The sequence below is a fragment of the Cavia porcellus genome, unplaced genomic scaffold, assembly GCF_034190915.1.
Source record: "Cavia porcellus strain 051 isolate PalLab524CR breed Dunkin Hartley unplaced genomic scaffold, mCavPor4.1 scaffold_31, whole genome shotgun sequence".
Classification (NCBI taxonomy): domain Eukaryota; kingdom Metazoa; phylum Chordata; class Mammalia; order Rodentia; family Caviidae; genus Cavia; species Cavia porcellus.
The window spans coordinates 3,572,230-3,586,315 of record NW_026947514.1 but is presented as its reverse complement, the minus strand read 5'-3'; the positions used below and the strand labels follow the sequence as shown (position 1 = coordinate 3,586,315).

Sequence of the window (14,086 nt, the reverse complement as noted above, 5' to 3'; positions counted from 1 at the left end):
TACCTGACTGGAGGTCATCAGGGACCATGCTTGCATCCAGCTAACCTGTGCTGTACATCTGCTTTTAGAATCACATGGCATGAAAAGCTACTTGGACCCACGTCCAGCTCCACCCGGCAGCCCGGCTGGCTACTGGTTTACTCTGGACCACCCACCTGTGTCTGGACCACAGACCTGGAGATTTGTTCCAGAACTCTCCTGTTGCAGTGATTCCGAGAGGCAAACCAATATTCCCAGGGACCCTTCCTGAGGTCTGTTGATTTCTCCTCCCCGTGTGCCACAGCTAGAAAGCTCCACTACCTGTGGAGATGTTACGCGTGAAACTGTCTTTATTGGGTGCACATATTCTGAGGTTGATGGGTTCTTTGTACTATCAAGTCTTAAAGGTCTAGCTGACTTCCAGAAAGCACTAAGCCAACACCAAAATCAGACTCTTCTCTTAGATGAGATGTAAGACATCTGTTCTACCTGGCGCACCGCAGACCTACCCGGGGAAGCTCCCTGGAGAGGAAGCAGCAGCGATGAAGATTCAGCCGTTTTGTTTTTGTTTGGTTTTTGATCAGTGCTAATCTTCGATACTTGAAGGAGAGGTTGTCCGTGTTGTCTTCTCTTTATTTATGATGAAACATACACGGGAAACCTCTTTTTTAGTATCAAATCCCACCCTGGAGGCACTTCCTGCTCCTGACGCAGCCTTCAGGGAAGGGACCTGGCCAACTCCACTCCAATGGAGGGCTCCGGGAGAAGACGGCACGCATGGACCAAGGCCAGGCTGTCTGCGGCGGAGGCGGGGCGCTGCTCATCGTGGTCTGTCTGGGTGGTGGGTGTTCCAGGGAGGCCCTGCTCCAATGGCTCTCAGGACACACCGGCAGCATCACTGAAGGGACAGGAGGGCCAGCCATGCTCCAGGGTAGCTGAGGGGATGGTAGACCGGTGACGTGCACTTCATTTACGATGTAGGTCACCCGTTTCACTATCCGTCGGCACCCGGTCCATCTGTGGGATGACGTCTTGGTGCACATGGCAACTCTGGAGAAGATGCGGGACAGTCGGGGGCCGGGGTGAATCTGCAGTTCGTCACGAGGGGCAGCGTTGCAGGAGGCTTTCCTGCCCACCTTTGTCAAAGGAAGCAGTCGTCACTGTCCTGCCCTGCCCAGAGGGCCGTTACCACAAGCACAGCGCGAGTCGACAGCGGGCTTTGGGGCGTTGTCAGCTGCAGGGTTCTGGCGGGGCCTGGGAGGGGGGCAGGGTGGTGCATGCGTGTGATATGGTGCTGATGTTAAGGTGCTGACGGTCGCAGTGCCTCTGGTCTCCCACCCTGGAGGAAAGGTCATCGGACCAGCTTGCACGGTAGATGATGGATACCCACGGTCGTGCCATTTCAGTGGGGTAGGGACACAGGAAAACTTCCTGGATGGGAAGCCAGAGAACCAGAGGGGTCACTAGGGTCACCAGCACTCCTATGTGTACCGGGCTGATGGAGGAGCTCACTGCATGTTTGATATGTCCCTCCAAGGTCAGCGTCCTGGAGAATCCAGCCCCGACTGGTAGACCCGCTTCATCTTCATCCTGCCTCTCCATACCAGCTTGCTTTGAGCTGTGAGGACCCAGACATGCTGCAGGGCTTCTTCTTCAATGTATTCTGGAGGTGATCACAACCTCAGAGAGGGACACCAGGGCCTTCGTCAGTCAAGAGGTAGGGGAGCGGGCATTTGAATGACTGAGGACATACACGGCATTTATAATGCAGGTCTTCCGTCCACTGAGCCTAAATGCCCCTTCTATACTAGGGCGACACCTGCAGACAAGACCCGCTCTCCAGGGTGGAGGTGGCGTTCCACACCCCTCGCCTTCCCCCAGGCTGCTTGGAAACCGAGTTGCTGGCATGGTGGTGACGGAGGCAAGCAGAATCCTCGTACGGGTGAGGTTGAGAACTGCACATTTCTGTCCTTATGTTGGTTGTTTGCTAAAGCATATCATGTGGCCAAGCCCCAGACCAAGCTAGGGTGGCACCCTGTGCCATGTGGAAGTCCTGGGCAGACTCGGGGGTGGGTTTGGAGTAGAGGCAGATGTGTGCCTGGTTTTATTCATCGCTCCTAACTCATTCACCCCCAGTTGCTGCCTGCCCTGGGGAGCACTCGTTCCACCAAGATGACTCAACACCACATTGGTGTCTGTGGCCGTTCTCTTTTACTGAAGCATCCAGTTTATCCTGTTTTGTTTTTGCTGCCTATAGTGTCCAGTGTAACTCCTAGGTCTCGGCACACGTTAGCACATCCTCCTGGTTCCATCTCCTGGCGCCTTCCTTGGCACAGGGGCATCATATTGCCGCCTGCCTGGCTCATGGGCTGGCCTGTCAAGCCCAGAGTCTCTGATTCTCCCCAGCCCCCATGTGACTCCAGAGGGACAGCAGCCTTGGCATCCCTGTGTCATTGTCTGTGCTAGTCGGGATATTTTCAAGTATAAAACCAGTGACTTGCACCAATCCTGCCCATGGGAGCCCCGAGACAGTGCTGCGTGTAGGGGCAGGGATGCACCTGTCAGAGACTTCCAGATCCTGTGGTGGCTTGGGGTGTTCCCAGAGCCGGGCTGTGTCTCCATCTTATGTTGCCTGATGCACTGACAGTCCCGTTCTTTCCCAGGAGGACCTCACGCCACAGGGACCCTGGCCTCCAACGAACGCTCTCACATCCCCGGTGCCGACATGTGGTGCTTAATGAGAAGTTGCCCGTGTCTTTTTCGCTGTATTTGTGACGAAACATTCGCGGTGCACTTCTTTTTCAGTATCCTATTTTCCATCAAAGATTTCATCCTTCTGCGGCCAACTCCAAGGAAGATGTGACGGTATTTGTAAAGATTTTGTCCTTTGTGGAGCTTGCTTCTTCCTGCTCTGTGCCTAGAGTTGTGTGGGCCCTCTCCCCATCCCATCCGCTCCCCTTCTCTTCCCTGTCCCCTCCTCTCCTCTCCCCTCTTGCTCTGAGGGTCAGAACATGGACCTTGACCCTTTCTAAGCCCATGTGATTGGCTTAGAAAAGAGTCCCCGACTCCAGTGAGCCAATGAAATTTAAAAAGATGTTTGCTGAGGCTGCTGGGAAAGGAATTGATCCTTCCTTTCCTATTTCTAGGTTAGATTCTCTATTTGCCCCATGTGATGTGATAGTGTGGGCTTTGAAGGTCCTAATGCTCATTTAGGGACCAAGAGGATGTGGCTGGGTGACACAGAAGCAGGGCTTGTTTCATGAAAGCCAACATGCAAGAGAGGGCCCCGGGTGGTGGCAATGTATCTGGGGTGCCATCCAGTGCTGTCTGCATCTTTGTCTGACCCTGGAACTTTTATTACACTAATGTATGCAGAGCTTTCTTGCTTACCGGGGTTTGTGTGGGGTTTGATGTTACTGTGACGGACAGGTGGAGACAAGCGGAGACAAATGACCGTGCACTGCTGTCTCAGGACCGTCTGTGTCTGAGTCTCAGCAGCAGCCAATTTCCCGATGCCACCTGTGGTGCGTCATTGTGGATTTCTGGCGTTGAGTTCAAATGCGCTGTCCCCACTGAGGCACAGCGAATGTGTTTGTCTTCAGGTTGCACAAAGGCTGATGCACCTTGCACATCTCCATCCCCAGCAGTACTTCCTGCCCCTGGCGGTGCCAACCGTGACATGGGGAAGCTGCTGTCCACTCGTCACCCTGCCACCCCTGTTGTCCGTGATGGGCTTTGCCATTCATCCCAAATCACTGTCGGTGTCTGAGAAGAAAAGTGAACTATGATTCCAAGAAAAGAGGCGGAGACTTTGGGTCAGCACCAGAGCAGGGACTCAGAAGGATGGCTCTGAAGCCGCCCTGGGGTTCGTGCCTCCGAATTCCACGCTTGTGGTTCCCCATCCCAAGAAGAGGATTCCCGCAGGAGCAACCCACACGGGGGGCAGCCTGTGTTAGTGGAGCAGCACACCAGCCTTGCCCTGCCTTGGGGACCCTCCTCACACAGGCATCTGCTGGAGGGTGCCCTTGCTGTCCTCTGGTACCTGAAAAGAAGCTGCCCATGTTATTTTCGCTTTATATGTGACGAAACAAACATGGTGCACTTCTTTTTCGGTATCAAATCTCACCATGAAGAGCTTCCAGACCCCACCGGAACTTGAAGAAGGAACCTTGGTTGTCACCGCCCTCTCCTGGCATGCGTGGAGGACATATCCCAGGGCAGCTCCTTGTGACTCTGGGCTCAGGGACTGTGTTCATCCTCAGGCCACATCTACTCTCCAAAGGTACAGAAAGCGGGACCTGGTTCCCATGTGCCCTCCCTGCCCTCTGGGATGCTGGGAATCGGGCTTCCAGATCTGTTGGGAAAAGTTTCCCCACCTCAGGCACAAAGTAGGGATGGAGGCATCAGCAAAGTAGAAAAGTAAGCACCATCGGCCATAGGAGAAGCCGGCAAACAAGGGGAGCCGTCACTGTTCCGGAGACATAACTGGATGGTCACCCACTGCTCATAGTTTAATGATGGTATGTCACGCACTGGACTGTCTACCCCACACCCCATGCCCACAGAGGACTTGACTGGCACCCACTGTGCCAGGAAGGCCTGGGTCTGTGGTGGGGACAAGAAGACCCAGGCTTCTCTTGAGCTGTTCGCTGGTACTCATATAGAGGTCATCCAAATATCTTGGCTGTATTAATGACAAAAGTAAATGATGTGGGTCTCATAGAGCCACCACCTGCACCAGCCCAGGTACGTCCAACGATGCTCTGGGGGCCTTGCGTTTGATGGCTCTATCTCTGACACCAACCCTCACGTGCTCTTTCTTCCTCAGGGGCACAGATAACAGAGGAAACTGGCAGAGTATCAGGAGCGGGCCCAAGAGGCTCAGGTGGCCTTTGTGCACCACTGCTGCTGCCCACAGGCATCAGGTTGGTTTCACAAAGGGCTCACACGCGGGTTCATGAACAGGATGTGGTGTCAGCCCTAGCAGAGCGGGTAAGAGCTGATGGCTCAGGGTTTTCTGCTTGGAGAATGGATTGGAGCACTGTGCAATCCTGTTTCTTAGGGTGAATCTGTAGGTAAACCACCAGTTTCCTTTGCAAGAGTTGCAGAAATTGGGGAAAAGTCACATTCAACATGGTTTTAAGTGTTAGGGAAGAATCCGCGTGCCTATGCTCCGCCATCCCTGGCTGTCCAGAGACTGGCCTCTAGGATAGGTTGGATGCAGACAGAAACAGGCATTTTGATGATTTGTTACAAGTTCTGCTTTAATGTGTTAACTTTAATGATAGCTTCATTGGTTTTTAAAGAAATGGTCAGATCCCTGTTAGCTTGGGAGAAGGATAATGCCAGATGCCTGGCAGAGGGAGTGGCCCAGGGTCTTCGGCAGGCCTCAGGTGTCCTGGGTCCCAGCCCACACCACTGTACTTGATGCAAGGCAGGGCTTCTCAGTGGCCTGATTCCCTTTCGTTTCCCTGCAGCCCAGGGGAAGGTGCAGGCTCCTGGGAGGTGCCCTCAGACTGGTCTCCTCACACTGACCCTGGCACTGAGTCCCAGATGGACCTGCAGGCAGACATGCCAAAGTGGGTGGTGTGCTTGCTGACCAGGAGTCCTGAGTTCATCCCCTGCTTGCCCAGCAGCTTCCTGCTGCCTTTACCCATGCAAGTCCCAAGACCTGCATGGGCTCAGACTCCCCACCCCCTAACCTGCCACATCTCGCTTGTTGTCCCGGCCTGCAGAAGTGGAAGCGGCTGTGCCTCTGCTGGTCTGTGAAGGACTCCATGCCCATGCAGCACTGATGTCTCCTGAGGAGGACTTCCTGGAAGTGATGGTATCTCTCGCCACCAGGGACTGAATTTGGGGTTCTCGTACCTCAGTTCTTTATGTCAGGGGGCCAGCAGTCGTCAGCAGTTACCTCCACAAACCTCTGCGTCAGATTCACCATGGAGGACTTCTGAGAGGCTGTGCTTCTCTGGGGGTACTGGATTTGTGGCAGCAGCGGGTGACATCATGCTTTGCTGTGGGTCTTTTTTGCAGGGATGCTGTTCGTGATCTATTCGCTGACTCCTGTTAGCCTGTGAATATATTAAGCCTTGTGTGTTGGACTTTCTGGACACAAGTCTCAGTTTCCAGAAGGTTCTGTTATGTATATAGCCCTCTAAGGTCTGTGAACAAATGTTCCATTGCACACTTTGTCTTGTATGGTGACAATGCTGTCTCTCGGGACCTCGTGGGGACTTGTCTTTCCGTCCGATATTTTGCGAACTTACAGGACAGAATCCATATTGTGTTTTATTTATAGTGAACTTGCTGCTTGTTTGTCTGTTTACTTGGCCTTGGGACAAGGCTTAGTGTATAATCCAGGCTGTCTTCAAACTTGCTATGTAGCTCCGCCTGGCCTCAAACTTACGATCCCCCTGAGTGCTGGGATTACACACAGGGACCACTGTGCCCACTTGGCTGGGATTACACACAGGGACCACTATGCCCAGCTTTTGATGCATCTGCTTTAGCAGGTTGAAAGTTGCTTTGGACAGACTCTGGGCTATGTTCTGTCTCTTGGGGAGTGATATCAGGGTGGCCCCTCCAGAGTCAGTGGCACCAGGGCTCTCCCTGGTCCTGACTGCCTATGGTCTGCAGATGCAGGGCCTGACATCACAGTCCCTGCTGAAACTTAGAATAGGCTCACAGCCTCTCTGCACTATTGGTATTGACAAATGGTGCTCAGCCTCTGCTTGTCAGAGAGGTTCAGTTTCTGATACTCAGAAAGTCCAGCCAGGTACAGTGTCACACACCTGTGATCCCAGCACCCCAGAAACCTGAGGCCAGAGAATTGCATACTGCAGTCCTGCTCAGGCAACTTTGCAATTTAGCAAGACTGTGTCTCAAAAGAAAATCTAAGATATGAGTTGGGGATGTAGCTCAGTGCAAAGGCCATGGGCTCAATCCCATTACCTCCAAAATAAAATATAGTAGGAACCAAAAAGTGGATGCTCCTCTGATGCTAATGGGACTTAGGATGAATCACAGAAGGAAGTCGCCATTTTGGGTATCTCCATTCACTTTTTCTCTCCTGAGCACAAATCCCTCAGGGAGAGAGGAGCTTCCCCTCCCATCCCTACTGAGTGGAAGATGAATCCAGTACCTGTGCTTGTGTTAGCAAGGGCTGTCATTGAGGCATGTCCAGGGCCATGGGGTCACCACCATCACCGCAGCAAGCCCCTCGGAGGCCACCTCTCCTGTGTAACCTTCGTTTTCGATGGGCTGTGTTTGATTTTGTGCTTTCCAGGACTAAACCCTCCTTTGATATTTAAAGGGTGGATATTCCTTCAATGTTTATGTCATTTATGGTTAAACACAGAGGAAATTCCATGTTTTCAGTATCAAATGCTGCTTGGAAACTGACGCCACTGTCAGGGAAGAGACAGTGCAGGAGCCCTGGCGTCAGAGGGCGAGGGTGGTCCCATAGCAGTTGTCCGGTCTGTGCCGCCAGCCTGTGGGCCACCCGCTCACTGTAAAGGGGTCCCAGCATGGTTTCTCTGTGACAGCACCGCCACCGTTGTGCTGTGCCGTGTGACTTGGATTCCCGAGAGGCTACCCAGGTCGTGTTTTCCAGGACTGAGCCTTCTTTGGTATTTAAAAGGTGGATTTTCCTCCTATGATTATGCATTGGCTGGTTAATCATACGGGAAAATCCACGTTTTCAGTACCAAATGCTGCCGGGGGAGGACAGGGCGCGCTGGGATCGGAGGGCTCCAGCAGGGAGCTGGCGGCTCACAGCCCCGGGGGCAGCGGAGAGATGGTGGGCTGCGGAACATGTGCTGGCCTCGGGCCACATGTCTGCCGACCATCACCTTTAGGTCTGTCTCCCTGGCCTCGTGGGAGAGCCCGCCTGGCAAAGAGATGGGGGGTCAGTGGCGGGACGCCCCAGGACTGGGAGCAAATCATTTGGCTGTCTCACTGCCGTCTGCCTCGGAAGAACTCCAGGACACATCCTGCTTTGGTATTTAAAAGGTGGATATTCCTTCTATGTTTACGTGATTCTGAGTTAATCATAGAGGAAAATCCATGTTTTCAGTATCAAATGCGGCTTTGGAACAATGTCTCGAAGAGAACCCCAGGCACCGAGAGGGAAAAGACCGCGGAGACCCACATTGCGGCTGTTGCTGGAGTCACCTGGGGTCGCACCTGAGCAGCCATCTTTGTGGAGTATGTGCAGGATGGACCTGTCACCTGGTCACCAGGGAAGCCTGTTTGCCCCAGGGAATTGTCACGTTTTTGACACCTCAAGCACAGCTTCACGTCTTCCTGGATGAAGTCATTCTTTGGTATTTAAAAGGTAGATTCTCCTTCTATGAGTACATTATTTATGATTAATCATAGAGGAAAATCCACGTTTTCAGTATCAAATGCGGCTTTGGAAACTTCTGAAGAAGACATCACCATGGAAGCAAGAATGTCCGCTGCACCCTGCTGGGCACAGGGATGGACAGAAAGCGCGCCGTTATGGGTGCCTTAGCCACTCGAGGCACATGTTGTACTGGGACTTGGCTGTACCTAGCGATCTTGTGAGAAGCTGATCTCTGTGTGTTCACTGTGTTTATGATGCGCTGTCTGAAATCCACTTTTTCTTCTGTACCCTGTCCCCACTCGTGGAGTCCCGGTGTAGGCTTGCAGTTTCAGGAAGCAGTTCTGCTTGCCTCATCTGTCTCTCACAGGCTCGCTCCAGAACTTTTCCTCTCTATGTCACCAGCCACAAGGACCACAGTCCAAAGGCCAGTTCCGCTGGTTTGTTTGCTGCTTGGAGAGAGGTTAGCCTTTGTGTGTTTGCTGAACTGGCACTGAATATGCCAGGGCAAGCTCTCTGCTAGGAGCAAACCCAGCCTGGGGAGGTGCTCAGAGCACGGCTGCTGCAGGGACCTATCAGAGACTGGCTGACACCAACCACTGGGTCCAGGCCTCTTCTGCCTGGGTGCCCTGGGCCCCTGCGGCCCTCCGGAGCGCATGCGTGTTTCTGAAAGTGTTCTAGAACAGATGCCACCTTTGGAATTGGTGCAGACGCAGTTGGTTTTATAAAGTAGGACCACGCTTGGTGGCTTCATGGATGACAACACATCCATAAAGCTGTGGCCCACAAGGGCCTCTCCGAATGTGACACTGATCCCTGAGAAGGGAGCACAGCTCAACCTGGGTACAGGACAGGTGTTCAGCAGGAAGCCAGGGACTCACGTCAGCAAGTATGGAGTCCCTTTCCACACTCTACACCTGGCCCATCCTGGAAGTGGCCATGAGGCCTCTATGTTCACCTGACAGAAGGAAGGGCAGGTCGGTCCCATCCTGATAAAGGATGGTTCCACAGGGCCCAGGGATCCACTGTAACCGCTCAGCCTCCATCCGTTGGGCGCCTCTTTGTCCAGAGGAGTTCTGGCACAATGTCCGTGCATGCTGATGTTGTTGTCTGCTCAGTTATAGAGAGCTGACCCTGGGGGCGTCCTGTCCCTCTGCAGACTCTGGTGTTAGTGAGGGCTCTGTTGTAACAGCTGACCGCTGTCCCGCCTCTGAATGCAACGCCATGCTCAGCAGGAGGGCATGCTTGCCTTGGCTCCGCTACTCAACTTGCAGAATGGGTGACTGGCCTCGAAGCATTGGTTTTCTGTTTGTTCTTTTGCTTCGAATGCTGCATGTTAGTGCGAGGTCTTCCCTGTGCGCTGGGGGACTTCCTGGTGGCAGTGGCATTAGATCAAAGGGGATGTCAGCCCTTTCCCATTTAGTGCCTGCTAACTGCACAGGGTGACTCTGTCCGTCGGACACAAACCCTGTCGTAGAGGTTGCTGGGAAGGAAACCCAGCCTCAGGGCCGGTCACAGTGTGCAGGACACAGGGCCCAGCCCCACAGCCACCAAGATGAGGCTATCACCTGCCCCTGCGCCCGGCCCCAGCCCCACAGGTGAAGACCTCCACTCTGGCGACCACATAGCCTGCTGCTCACTGCTTTCTGACCACTCTTTGATACTTGAAGAGAGGATACCCTTTGTATGTTCACTTTATAAATGGTGAATATACAGGGGGAGACTCTTATTTGCGTATCAAACTGTCTGGGAAAGTGCTCAGGCCAGCTGCTGCTTTGGGACAGGCTTCTGATGTCCACCCCTCAAGAGGTATGTCCTGGCTCATGGTATGGAACCCACTGCTGGTCCCTGCTTCTCCTGGGCCTTCGGTGCCAGATCCTGGCTTGGGAGAATGCCCTGGACGCTGTGCCGCACTGTCAGGGCAGGGAACAACACACACCTGCGTGCAACTGCCTGTGCTGAGCAGATGCGACTTGCTTTTTAAAGGACCCATCACCGGTGGACCTGTCCATCTCAGCACCAAACTGAGCCTGGGGGACCCTATTCATGGCATCAACCTCAGAAACTGACCATTCCCGGGTAAGCAGGGATAGGCCACAGTGCACCTCTGGGTGGTGTTTGGCTTTGGGAAGTGGCTGAGTTTTGTCTACTCCTCAACACTTCTCTTTGCTTCTTGGGGCACATCCTCTGGCACAGGGTCCCTGAGATGAGTCCCATCAGAGCTGTCTGTTATACAAGTCCTGTCTGGGACAGTGTCCTGCGTAGGAGAGCAGCTCTGGGAACACGCTGTGAAGTCTTCCGTCTGCCCCAGGTACGTGGATGTTGAGGGTCAGAGGGCACCTGCTTCCACCTGGATGTCTGTGTCCAGCCCTCTCTCACCTGCATTGTGTTACCTTTAGGACAATGGCCTGACCGCCAGGTTGATAACTGGTCCTGGGTTGGTGGCAGCCTTTCCTGGGCAACATGTGATTCTGCCTTCCATGCCCTGACTTCCCTGGCGTCTTCTGGACCCTGAGCCTGCATCTGGAGGGACACTGAGGAACATAACTATCCTGGGACAGGAGGTGAGCACTTTGCCTGGCGACGAATCACCCACTGGTCTCCCTTGGCACAGTCCCCACCTGCTTCTATCTTAATTAGGGTCTACTTTGCAGGGGGGACCTCAGTGTGACTGCTTTCTCCATTATTGGGTGGCACAGAGTCCTGACCCTGTTCATTAGCAGCTCTTTCTTACCCTGCTGTAATGGACAGGATGCCAGGATCTTGGGGGTCAGGTGGGGTGAGGGCTGGTCTTCTGGGGTCTCCTGCCAATAGTGAGAGGCAAAGCTGAGTTTTTGAAGGGAGGCCAGCAGGGTGACGGAGTGGGCATTGCTTTACAGGGACACCACCTGCATTCACTGGCGAACAGTGAAGGACCCTGGCGTCTGCCCTGACTGGGCTCCTGGGGTAGAGAGCTGGCCTGTGGGCACACAGCTGGCAGACAGGGTTTGCCACCTGGTCTGCTGATTCTCCATCCCCCACTTGTCCCTAGGATGAACCCGGAGCCGAGGCCGACCCCGTAAATGATAGTGCTGACCTTGCCCATTGTTTCTGTTTGCTACTTGAAGCGAGGTTGCCCTTTGTATATTCGGCTTGTTGACACGGAATATACAAGGGCAAGCTCTCTGTGAGTATCAAACCATCCCATGGGCCCAGGTCGCACTCAGCGAGGGAAGTGGTATGTGTGTGCATGACTGTGTGTGTCCTTGCCACGTGTGACAGATTGCTCATGCGTCACCAGTGCAGAGGTGGCTTCCAGGACACATGGACGACATTAGGAAGACCTGGCGATGTCCTCCCTCTTTGCTGCACATGGGTGTTCCCAACGCATGCACTGTGTGTGTGATCTGGGTCCTTGCTTCTCCTGTGGGTGGTTTCCAGGTCAGATCTGTGGACTCACGGTGGCTTGATCAGCACTGGTGTGGGGCTGTGGTTCCGTCGTCCTTGTGATGGAGGCTCTGAGTGCCTGTGTTACGCTTGGTGCATGTGGCCCGGTCCGCTAACCCTCGGCGTCTAATTCGTCCTCAGGAGCCCACCTTGAAGACACTGCAAGTGCGCCCAAGGCAGTGGCTTCCCTTTTCATGTTGACTTTGGTACTTGGAGAGTGGTTATCCCTGTCCTGTTCGTTTCACTCACGTCGAATCGTACAGGGTCATCCACTTTTTCAGTATCAAGAGCGCAGACTCTGGAGCCCGCTTTCCCATGTCCGGATCGCACATCTGACCTTCGTGCACTGTGCAGCCTTGGGCGAGGACCTCATCGCGCTGTGCCTTGCCTGTCTCTAGGGTCTAAGGGGATCCAATGGCGTCTACTCATAGGGCCACTGGGGCAAAATGTGGGCAGACGTACACAGCTTATAATAGAGCCTGGTGCTCAGCCCTCCCTAGGTGGGAGCTGCAACTCTTGCATGCTCTGAAATATTTCTGGTGGTGGTAGTGGCAGCGTTGTTACTAAAATCTCTCCTTGGACTTTTGGGACCTGTGTCAAGACCCGGAAGTCCTGTCCTCCATCAGGTGCGCGGCCAGATGCTGGAGCCCAGACCTGGTGCGTGTCTGTCAGAGCTCTCAATGCTCAGCTGCTCAGCCCATCTTCCAGTGTCTTCTGGAAAATGATGCCCAGGACAGTGGGTCAGCAGGGCCACCAAGAGTGTCTGTTTCACTTAAGAGACACTTCTTAGAGTCCTGACCTCACCTGCTGTCGCCCTTGAAGAACAGTCGAATGACAGTGTCAAGCTGCATTTGTGCTGTGTTCCTTCATGGTCCTTAAGAAGATGTCACCCACGGTGCATGCATCATGCATGTCTGTGTACATGTGTATGGATGTGTGTGTGCTCACAGCTGGGTGTGTATGTGTGTGTCTGTGCGTGTGTGTGTGTGCGCACAGCTGGGTGCTCTGAGCTGCAGTCGCCATCCAGCGCTGACCTGGAAGTGCTGGCGTTCCTGTCCGTGCTGCTGTTTCATACTTGAGGAGAAATTATCCTTGGTGTGTTCACTTTATTTAGGAAGAATCATACAAGGACAATTTCTTTTTGAGTATCAAATCTTGCCTCAGCCCACTTCCTGGACACCGTGATGAGCTCTGTAAAGCATGGCCTATGCCAGCCCCGCCCAGGGGCAGGATGAAAGCGTGGAACTGGTGTGTGATTGGGCACCTGGACTCTGACCTCGGACTCTGGAGGCGGAGCCTAACTTGGTAAGGGGCTGATGGGCTCCTGGGCGCTGCTCTCCTCTCCTCTCATCATGGGAGAGTCCCTTGGGACCCTGCTGTCGTGGTTGTCGAGTCCTGCTTCTCAGAGGCACTTCTTAGACATGGGACCAACCTTAGGGACAGGTCTTCAGGTTCAGACTCCTTTTGCCTCAAACTAACTCTCAACTGTGCATCTGACTCAGTGTGGAAGGCCTACCTGCTTTTCCTCATGACCCAGGCCACCCAAGAACAACATGCTGGAAGAGAGCCTGACTTTGGAGAAGAACTGAGGTCTTCTTGATGGTGCAGTTCTTTGGTGCTTAAAGAATGGCTGTCCGTAGTGTGGTCTCTATATTTACGATGATTAATATCGGACAACCATTGTTTTAGTATCCAAATTGGCTTCAGAAGGTTTCTCAAGGACAGTGCTGACTCCAGCGAGAGGACGTGGATACCTGCTCCACCTCGGAGTGTGCACTTAGAAGTCACTGTCATGACTAATCCCGCGTTCCCAGAACGCCAAGCACCTGTGTGACTTCCTTGGACTTCTGCCAGTTTTGGGGTGGAATCACCATTTGGAGGTTTGGGGTCACAGTGTTTTGTTTGGAAGCTATTGACAGTCATGCATCTGTCTTATTATTAAATCTTAGCCATGAGCAATTCCTTGGGAAGATGCTGGAGGCAAATGTCTCTCCCGCCAGTCAGAGGGCATCTGAGCCTAGTGTCCTTTCCTTCTCGAGGTCCAATCTGAGCATGGAAAACTTCCCATAAAGGATGCAAACATTAATGACAGCGTTGCCCATCACGACTACTTTTGATCATTGGTAAGCAGCCACCCGATGGCTTTGCATGTACTTATTTATTCTGGGTGGACAGGAGGTGGCCTCACACCTTCTCAGGATTTAGTTCATCTTAGAGAGACTCATCAAGAGTGAGACCTAATGGCCAGGAGCTCTCTGGAAGAGGGGTAGAGAGTGTTTGTGCATAGGAATTGTGGGCTAGAGTAGTGTTTTTCAACTTAAAAAATGCTTTTAAGAT

General features: G+C 53.4%; 1 long non-coding RNA gene across 1 annotated transcript in view; it reads left to right on the top strand.

Annotated features, from left to right (window-relative positions):
* LOC111754908 (uncharacterized) overlaps positions 1-14,086 on the top strand; it is a 164,869-nt gene that overhangs the window by 132,764 nt on the left and 18,019 nt on the right. The window contains exons 39-43 of the long non-coding RNA XR_010044870.1: positions 69-1,696; positions 1,791-4,725; positions 4,808-4,904; positions 5,715-10,634; positions 10,723-13,872. This is a non-coding gene — a long non-coding RNA (uncharacterized LOC111754908). The remainder of the gene's footprint in view (positions 1-68; positions 1,697-1,790; positions 4,726-4,807; positions 4,905-5,714; positions 10,635-10,722; positions 13,873-14,086) is intronic.